The sequence below is a fragment of the Lactuca serriola genome, chromosome 6, assembly GCF_051521515.1.
Source record: "Lactuca serriola cultivar US96UC23 chromosome 6, Lser_US96UC23_V15, whole genome shotgun sequence".
NCBI classification, from domain to species: Eukaryota; Viridiplantae; Streptophyta; class Magnoliopsida; order Asterales; family Asteraceae; genus Lactuca; species Lactuca serriola.
In genome coordinates, this window is record NC_136413.1 from 87153071 (window position 1) to 87164033 (window position 10963).

A 10963-nucleotide genomic window follows, 5' to 3' on the forward strand; every position below is an offset into this window, starting at 1 on the left:
AAAACATAGATCCAAAGTAGGTTGCATGTGAACTTAGGAATTGTTTTCTAGTTTCCTTGTTTTACCTAAATCCCATCAGGAAATACCTTTGGTAAAGGTACAATGGGAACATCGGAAGGGATCCGAGTGGACGTGGGAGCCGGAGGCGGAGATGCGCGAGCATTATCCGGCGCTGTTTATCCCAGCGGACTTTAAAGACAAAGTCTAGTTCAAGTGGGGGAGAGTTGTAACGCCCCGATTCTCAGGTAATAATTTAAATAAATATTTTTGGGTTTTGGCCCTACTCGACGAGTTGGTTGCCCTACTCGTCGAGTAGCGGCGGGTTGGATCGCGAATTAAGTAACCTACTCGGCGAGTCCTTTGTGGGACTCGGCAAGTAGGAGCTGGAAAGTGAAACCCTAAGTTCCGGGGTTTGCACCCCTATTTAAAGAAGCTCAAACCTCTTTCAGTTCCTTTGCAGCCCCCTTTGCATCTCTAACTTGTGTGTGTGTGTGCCCATTATGTGTTGAAGCTTGAGAGGAGATTTTTGGTGAATCAAGTGATTTAGGCAAGGAACTGGGAAGAGATCCGATTTCTTCTTCCGTGAAAATCTCTTGGGAAGGTATTTAACCATTTTCCTCAGTTATTTTAGTTAAACCTCATCTTTGAATGGGTTTTAGGGTTTTAGAAAGGGTATCAAGTTGGTATGGAAATCTATGGGCTAGATATGAAGTTGTAACTTCAGATCTGGACCCTATTTGGATTATTCAAGCATAAAGTTCCAGCTTTAGTTGAGTTTAAGGTCCCTATGGTCCATGAACACCCATTAAGAGCTTGGTTTTGTCATCTGGAGCTTGTAAGGCAATGCATGCACATAAAGTTTGCAACTTTACGTGATAAGCAGGATTAAGGAAGCTAGATCTACAATTTGGGACCTTCTCATGGCTTATAGTCGTCTACATGTTAAAATGACTGAAGGAACTCGGCGAGTTGCAAAGCCGAATCGGCGAGTCATATGAAGATATGCATTAGACCCGACGAGTTGGATGAACAACTCGGCGATTCAGTTGAAGGAAGCCGTGAACTCGACGAGTTTGTTGAACAACTCGGCGAGTTAGATGAGGATGGTCACGAAACTCGACGGGTTGAAGAACAACTCGGCGATTCGTATGAGTTTTATCCGAGAATATGTTTGTGTGTATACCCGTCGAGTTGCAAGGAGGAAACTCGACGGGTGGCCTTGAGACTTGATCAGGATCCGAAGGAACTCGACGAGTCACCCCGATGACTCGGCGAGTTGGAATGTGCTTCAAAGACTCGGCGAGCATCCGAGTGTACTCGGCAAGTTGAGGTCAACATGGATTGTTGACCTTGACCAAGGACTTTGACCTTGATTAGGGATTGACTAGTAGGTTATGGAGTGCCTTATAAGGCTAAGGACTTATGAGTATATTGTGTTATGGATATAGGTGGTGGAGCCGGTGACAAGTGATCCGGTAGTTGGAGTTACCTTTCGAGTCGACATCTGCAAGGTGAGCTATCCTCACTATATCGATGGGGTCTACGGCACCAAGGCCGACCCTTTAGTTGTTATTGTTATGGTATGCTACATGTGATATGATCGGTTTGATCGGAATCAGGGTAGGCAGTATGTTATGCTTTCATGATCCGTAAGGATTGGTATGTTAGTGACCTGCTAGGTCAGTGCTCTAGTTATGAGAGAATTCTATGATTGATGATCAGTGAGATAGGTATTCTTGATGTTTGTATATGCTAGTATAAGATAATATGTGCACATGGTTAAATGTTTGTTGGTTGGGTTGAGGCGGTCCTGCTTTGTGTTGAAGGCCAACATACCCTATGAGCGGTCCGGGGAGACTGTAGGCCCACGTGGTGGACTAGTCATGCCGAAGGCTCGGGATAGATTCAGATAGACTGTAGGCACTGAAGGGCGGACCAGTCAGGCCGATGGCCTAGTATGCAGGTTGATTGATTGATTTATTGTTATTGATATGTTTCTGTCTGTATGGTATTGGTATTTTGGGGGTAGCTCACTAAGCCCTCGAGCTTACAGTTTTCAGTTTATTGTTTCAGGTACTTCAGGTGATCGAGGGAAGGAGAAGGCGTGACCGTACCGCTCCTCATCCTTATGATCTATTTTGGGACACTCTGATGATAAATGAATTGGAAATGTTTTGTAAAAACATCTACTATTTGTTTCTTTTGTAAATGATAAAAGTTTAAATTTGGCGTAAAATTTATGGACGTTACACGATCACTTAACGTGATGGTGCACGTTTGAATTTCATTAAATGCAAACCCTTTTTGGTAAATCCCCAAAATATTTTTCAAACCGTTTCATATTATGTGGCTTAGATTTACTTCCAATTCAAAGGATCCCCCCCAAACGACTTTTACCTTATCCTATTCTTTTACCTAGGGTAAAACTCCGTTACTGTTCCATTTCATCCCTATATAAACCCTTCTTCTTCCCTAAATCACTTTACGCTCTCTGAAAATTGAATCTTCAAACATCATCCCTCTCAAAATACCTCCAAGCACTCTGCTTTTCTACTCTTTCTCTGAAAGCTCTAACAATGGTGAAATCCGGTATCTCTAAGAAACAATCCAAGGCGTCTGGATCAGTGAACCCTACTGGTTCTGACTCTCCCTCGATTGCTTCAAGCAACTTCAGAGCTGTGTTCAATGATCATTCATCCTACAATGCTCCGATCAAGCTAATGATCAAGTATCTCAAGAATCACCCTATGTTTGGTCCATTCGATGCTTTCACAGATGTTGTTCCAATTTCAACCCTCTTCAAATATGCCTTCTCATCCTATCGCCCACCCGATAACCCACAAGAAGTTCATGTTAACCTAATATATGATTCTTTGGTCATTCTGTCCAAAGAAAAGTTTCTCAATACCATTAACCTTCTTGTTCATCCCTCCATCAAGTTTTTCAACCCATCAGTGGTGGACATTACTTCAGCACTCTATCAAATGGGCTATCAGAAAAGGATCAAAGGAATCGGTGAATTCAAGAAGAATCAATTGTCTGCGGTCTAGCAATTCGTGTGCCACTTCGTCATCTGCAGTCTATCCGGCCGAACCGGAGGCACGGATAATATGGGTCTCAAGCTGCTAGAACTGGTGTGGAGCATCTTTACAGGTCACGATGTGAACTATGGACAGCTTCTTTGGGATGACTTTCTTCAATACATACCCAAGGAGAGCCCAAGGGAGAACCCAACCGAACTCACCTTTGCAAGGTTCTGGTCCCTATGCATTTCAGACCTTCATGCGGACGCAGGGATCGATATGGGCAGTGACATCAACTTCTTTGTCACCAAGGATCTAAAAAGGTACAATCCCTCATCTGATCAATTTGCTTTTGGCCCAATTCGAAGACTTCCTACCCATATTCTTTCCACTCTTGGTCTTGAGACTGCTGATGTCACAAATCACATTGAGGCTACGGAAGGTATTGCCCCATACCTTCCTACCCCGCCTCTTCCATCTGCAACCATTGACCCTGAAGGAACCGCAGTCCCTTCTTCCACCACTCTCTCCAATATTTCTCAAAGAAGGAAGAAATTGGCCACTAAAAAGAAACAAAGAACCCCCAAGAAGGATGCACCCAAATCAACCGCACCCTCCATGAAACATAAAACCCCACCAACAGTCACCATTAAAGCTAGTGACTCCGATGAGGATGCGCAACCAATCTCCATCATTAAGAAAAGAAAAACCGATCCCACTGACCAAATGCGTGACCAGACTGATACGTCAGCCTCTCAAAAGGCTCTAGTAGCCCTTGGGGTGCCCATATACCCATTCAGCACCACGATCGAATTCCACTCAAGCTCAGCAAGTGAGTCTGATTCATCTCATCGTGGAGACTCCCCCCCCCCCACCAAGTTTTATCCCAAGAGGATAATTCTGGTTCTCACCCTAAGGTCTCCAGGGCTTACCGACTGCATTTCTTTTCACCTGAGGAGTTGAACTCCATCCTCTTAAATGTAACCCATACACTACAAACACCTTCCCAACCACAGGGAACTTCTTCCGCCCACGCTAGAACTGAGCCAAGGCCAAACTTGACCATGGGTCAAGGAGACCAACGAAGCTTCCTACTCTGCTTACATCTGTAACAGGTGGTTTAGGCACGGTGAGCACAATGGTGCAAGGATCCGTGAACCCGAGGGACACCTCGATGCAATTTCAAGGAATTGACGAAGGTGACTCTACTGATTCATGGAGTAAGTATCAACCCTCCAACGAAGCTGAAGCCAAGAAATATGCCGCTTTTCGTAGGGCATTCTATGACAACCGGAAGTTCGTTCCGTCATCGTAACCCGTTCCGCCATTAAAAAATTTGTCGTTTTGAATTGTTTCCGTTTCGTTTCTGAATTAAGTCATTAATTTTGAGTTTGCCATTATGACTTAATTAGTATCCAAACATCTTAGAAACTCATGAAAACATCCCAATCTAGTAATTAGAAAAATTTTAGTTTCAACCATATCGGGTTACGATAATTTAATCGGGTGCGACCAAGAGCCTCACTTAACATCAGTATCGGGTAGAATTCCACCGTGTCCCAAACTTTAACCATATAGAAAGTGGAATGAGCCTCATTTGAAGCCTTTTCCACTCTCTCTCTCTCTACTCTCTCTCCTCCAATCCAAGCTCTAGGTCCAAAATCATCAGATTAAAGCTCCAAATCATCAAGGTAACTATCCTAGCTCCTAGTATAACATCTTTAGCCTTCAAATTCGTGGTTAATCTATGAAATAGTACCATTAGCATGAGTTTACGGTCCTAGAACAGTCCTAGGCCGTGAACTCACATAAAAGGTTTTTTTGAGCCTTAAAACCCTTCCAAAACACATTTGGAGCTTAGATATGACCTAAGGACTTATTTGCATGGACTTAGAACACCTTAAATTCATCATTTAGAGTGTAAACATGAGTTTATGGCCCAAGCACATGCTTGGACCGTAAACACCTATTCATGGGGAGTAAACTCATTTTAAGGTGTTAAGATGCCACTTAAACACACCATAAGCCTTGGAATAAAATCTAGATGCAACCACAATCAAGTTAAGGGCCTTAAACATGCTAAAACTACCCCCATAGGAGCTTACGGCCATAAATCCTCCCAAGAATGGGTTTCTAGGCTGTAAACTCCTAAAACTTAGTCAAATGGTGCCTTAAATTCATTCCATGGCTTTTAGATTTAGCTAGAAACACTTATAATGACCTAGGACCACCAAAACATCAAACGAAGGTGTGTGGGGGAGCCTACGGACGTGAACTCTTATTTTACTGTCGTAAACTCCATTAGATGGTCCATATGTGCGTTTAATCCATTCCTATACCCTAGATTTGATCCTAGCCAATTTTCCCAAGCGATATAAGACCATTTGGCACCATAGAACACCCCACCATGAGTTTACGGCCGTAAACTCATGGGGAGTGGGTCATTAGGGCCGTAAGCTCTCTTATGAGTTTACTCTTGAAGGGTAAACTCCATATCCAAGCCATATACGTCCTTAGATGTCACCCGGGTCACTCCAAACACTTATTTTGAAGTGTTTTCGAGTCTTGGAGTGTATAATCTTATCTAATTAGTGGTTCAAAGTCTAATTAGATACAAATGTATATCTTTTGATATTACATAGGAACCTCACACGCGTTCAAGCCCCAAACTAACGTTTAGCATCCAATCAGGCATATTCTTCGATCGGTGAGTTCATACCCCTACTCTTTTTCCGTGTTTTTCAAATGTTTTCAGGGGGAATACAAGCAAAAGTACAAGGAAATCTTGTACTCAAACTTATGATTTCATTTGATCTATTTCATATTTCATATGCTCTTAACACGGAAAACTGTATTAACCAATCATTCAACTCGCAGAGTAAACCGTCATGTTATTTGTGAAACTCATTTTAAAATGTTATATTTTATATTTCACAAATGTATTTTCCACATTATTACTGTTAAAAGCATGAATCTTAACACTTTAAAATGTTCTTGATATAACTCCCCGTAGATACGAGAGTGCAGGAATAATAACCTTAAACTTAGAACTTTACCACTCCCCGTAGATACGAGAGTGAAGGAATAATAACATTAAAATTAGAACTTTACCACGGATTAATACTAATAAGATATGCCCTCGGATAGTAACAGAGCAAATACGAAAGTACAGTTAGAAAAATAGCGAATTTGAAAGTACAGTTAGGAACAGAGGCAATACGAAAGTACAGGTAGGAATAATACGAATACAAATACAAATACGAATACGAATAGCAATAGGAATACGAATACAAATACAAATACGAATATGAATACGAATACGAATACGAATACAAATACGAATAGGAATAGGAATACGAATACGAAAGCACGCCTTTGGATACATTCGAGTGTAGGACAACTAGGACATCAAAATACCTAGCTAATACAACAAGTATGTTAGATACTTGTACATTTCATTTGGATTCAGTAATTGAACTTTACTTTTAAGGAAAATAAGGGTTTTTCCTGGGATAACAAAATGTACATAACCGGATCGTATAATAAACGGATAACTCAACTATACTTATAAGAAAATATGGGATTTTCTTGGATAACAAACTTTTTCGGAAAACCAAAGGAAACTTGTACATTTTCAGAAAACATACCTCTTATGAACTCACCAGCTTTATGCTGATTTTCAAACTACTTGTATTCTTAGGTCGACATTAGACAGGTACCCGCGATTTTTTGGAGAAGACGGAGCGCTTATCAGACTCGTCTTTACTTTTGTTCATATGATATATATGTATGACACTTGTAACACTTTGGTTTCAAAAAAATGTAATAATTCTATGTAATGTAATGTTTTGTGCTTTACTATGCTTACTATGTACATTGGTTGCAATATTCATGACGTCCTCTGCCCCGGAACGTTTCCGCCTTCGGTTTCGGGGTGTGATAGATTGGTATCAAAGCCCTTGTTTGTAGTAGACTAGTATACCAAACCTTACATGGTATAATAATATAAACACAATGGGGCCTAAGTGCTCTGAACTAAAAGTATACCTTAAAATATAAGTATTTTCAAGAATAACATGTATACCTAACCGTCGAAATCCGTAACTACAAGTAGAACAAAACATAAGTAAATGGGTGTTGTACGCTGCTGTTAAACCTGGGCAGTTATGTAGTCGTGTCTAGGATCAATATAGCCTGGCCAACTATATTCATTCGAGACACAGCCAACATGTGCTTGGGAGTGACTGTGGTATGCGACCTGCCTAAAACTTACCCAATACCCAAACAACGAGCCGTCGTTGCAGCGAGACATGAAATACTATGGGAGTATTTCTCGAGCCAAATCTGTTATAGAAATTCTCATCCCAGCGTTGTTCCTCAATCATTCTTTAGCGATAGTTTATCTGCTTTGATAACTCTTTCCTGCTTTATCGCTTAATAGAATTTTATATCTGTCTTAATGAGATATCCCTTGTTCCATATCTCTTGATTCAATTCAGAGGACTCATGATCCTCTCTTTCCTGATCTTTTTAGATCAAGATGCCTCCAAGAAAGAGACCTAGTTCAAAGAACAACAATCCTCCTCCGCCACCACCTCCTCCTTAATTCGATCCCATCATATTCCAAGCAGCTGTCAATGTTGTTGTGGCTGCTACCCTATCGCAAATGAACCTTAGTGGCTTAGGTGGGCAAGGAGGTGGTCCCCAGCCCCAAAATCAGGAAGGTAGCCAGGGACACCGGAAGGAGTGTTCCTATAAGGACTTTATGAACGCGAAACCCACATTCTTAGATGGCACAGGAGGTGTCATTGCCCTAACTCGGTGGTTAGAGAAAATCGAATCTATTTTCGAGATCTGTGCTTGTTCAGAATCCGACAAGGTGAAACTCGCCGCCTGCACGTTCACCGATAAAGCTCTGACTTGGTGGAACGGCCGAGTCAAATCCTTAACCCTACCTATAGCCAATGATATGGGTTGGGAAGTCATGAAGGAACTTCTGTTCACGGAGTACTGCCCTCGGGGTGAAATACAGAAGCTGGAGCATGAACTCTGGAACCTGAAGATGAAAGGTTCCGATATTGCCACTTACACTTCAAGGTTTGACGATTTGGCGCATCTTTGTCCGGGGATGGTTACTCCAGAGAGTAAGAAAATTGAGAGGTTCATCTGGGGTTTGACCCAGCCAACCAAAGGGAACGTTTTAGCTGCAAAGTCGGATACATACGACAGCGCCAAATGCTTAGCGCAAATCCTGATCGACCAGAGTGAGGACATAGAGGAAGCAGCCACCACTCCTGAGTTGACAGAGAAAAGTGGAGAGAAAAGAAAATTATGGGAGACGAAGGAGAAAAGTCAGTCTTTATAGGAGTTCTCGAAGAAACAGCAGATAGTGGCAGTCCACGTTGCCACTACCCCTACCGTTGTTTCTGTTGTAGGTTCCTCAACCCAAGCCCCTATCACCGGATATTCCAGTATTCTCCCGTGGTGTAACCGATGCAGTTACCACCACCACATCCCCGGTCCCTTTCGTGTGAAATTTTGCAAAAATTATGGCCAAGAGGGTCACCTTGCGCGAAGTTGCAGAACACCAACCAATCAAGTCTCCGGAGCAGGTATCAGTCAGGCCTGCTATGGTTGTGGCGAAGTCGGGCATTATAAGAGAAACTGCCCCAAGACAGCAATAGTTGGCAACACTGGAAGAGTCCTAGCTATAGGACAAGGTGAGGCAGCCGCCGATCCCACCGTTGCCACAGGTATATTCCTCTTCAACAACCCTTATGCTTGCAATCCTTTTCAATTCTAGTACTGAAAGTTAATCCGTTAGTTATTCATTCGAACATCTTCATAAACATAGTCCTCAACTAATAACCGAAACGTTTTCCGTCGAGATAGCTAACGGTGAGAAAGAGAGCATTAGCGATAAACTTAGTTCCCAGCCTATGTGATCAACGACAAACAGGAAGTTAAAGACCTTGAGAGTAATTCCTTGATGAGACCGAAATCAACGAAAGTCTGAACCCCATAGAAGAACTAATCGAAATCCTAGATCAAGAGATTAAACGTACGAAACAAAGTCATATCCCGATAAGTGAAGGATCCGAATTCACTTGGGAGCGTGAAGATCCGATGAAACAGAAGTATCTGTATCTCTTTCCATATCCTTGAGTCGTATTTAAATTTTGAATTTCGGGACGAAATTCCCTCTAACGGGGGGATAATGTGACAACCTGAAGTTTGTTCCGTCATCGTAACCCGTTCGTCATTTAAAAATTTGTCGTTTTGAACTGTTTCCGTTTCGTTTATAAATTAAGTCATTAATTTTGAGTTTGCCATTATGACATAATTAGTATCCAAACACATTAGAAACTCATGAAAACGTCCCAATCTTGTAATTAGAAAAATTTTAGTTTCAACAATATCGGGTTACGATAATTTAATCAGGTGCGACCAAAAGCCTCGCTTAACATCAGTATCGGGTAGAATTCCACCGTGTCCTAAACTTTAACCATATATAAAGTGGAATGAGCCTCATTTGAAGCCTTTTCCACTCTCTCTCTACTCTCTCTCCTCCAATCCAAGCTCTAGGTCCAAATCATCAAATTAAAGCTCCAAATCATCAAGGTAACTATCCTAGCTCCTAGTATAACATCTTTAGCCTTCAAATTCGTGGTTAATCTATGAAATAGGACCATTAGCATGAGTTTACGGTCCTAGAATAGTCCTAGGCCGTGAACTCACATAAAAGGGGTTTTTGAGCCTTAAAACCCTTCCAAAACACATTTGGAGCTTAGATATGACCTAAGGACTTATTTGCATGGACTTAGAACACATTAAATTCATCATTTAGAGTGTAAACATGAGTTTACGGCCCAAGCACATGCTTGGCCCGTAAACACCTATTCATGGGGAGTAAACTCATTTTAAGGTGTTGAGATGCCACTTAAACACACCATAAGCCTTGGAATAAAGTCTAGAAGCAACCACAATCAAGTTAAGGTCCTTAAACATGCTAAAACTACCCCCATATGAGCTTACGGCCGTAAACCCCCCCAAGAATGGGTTCCTAGGCCGTAAACTCTTAAAACTTAGTTAAATGGTGCCTTAAATTCATTCCATGGCTTGTAGATTTAGCTAGAAACACTTATAATGACCTAGGACCACCAAAACATCAAAGGAATGTGTGGGGGGAGCTTAAGGCCGTAAACTCTTAGTTAACTGCCGTAAACTCCATTAGATGGTCCATATGTGGGTTTAATCCATTCTTATACCCTAGATTTGATCCTAGCCAATTTTCCCAAGTGATATAAGACCATTTGGCACCATAGAACACCCCACCATGAGTTTACAGCCATAAACTCATGGGGAGTGGGTCATTAGGGCCATAAACTCTCTAATGAGTTTACTCTTGAAGGGTAAACTCCATATCCAAGCCATATACGTCCTTAGATGTCACCCGGGTCACTCCAAACACTTATTTTGAAGTGTTTTCGCGTCTTGGAGTGTATAATCTTATCTAATTAGTGGTTCAAAGTCTAATTAGATACAAATGTATATCTTTTGATATTACATAGGAACCTCATACGCGTTCAAGCCCCAAACTAATGTTTAGCATCCAATCAAGCACATTCTTCGATCGGTGAGTTCATACCCCTACTCTTTTTCCGTGTTTTTCAAATGTTTTCAGGGGGAATACAAGCAAAAGTACAAGGAAATCTTGTACTCAAACTTATGATTTCATTTGATCTATTTCATATTTCATATTCTTTTAACATGGAAAACTTTATTAACCAATCATTCAACTTGCAGAGTAAACCGTCATGTTATTTGTGAAACTCATTTTAAAATGTTATATTTTATATTTCACAAATGTATTTTCCGCATTATTACTGTTAAAAGCATGAATCTTAAAACTTTAAAATGTTCTTGATATAACTCCCCGT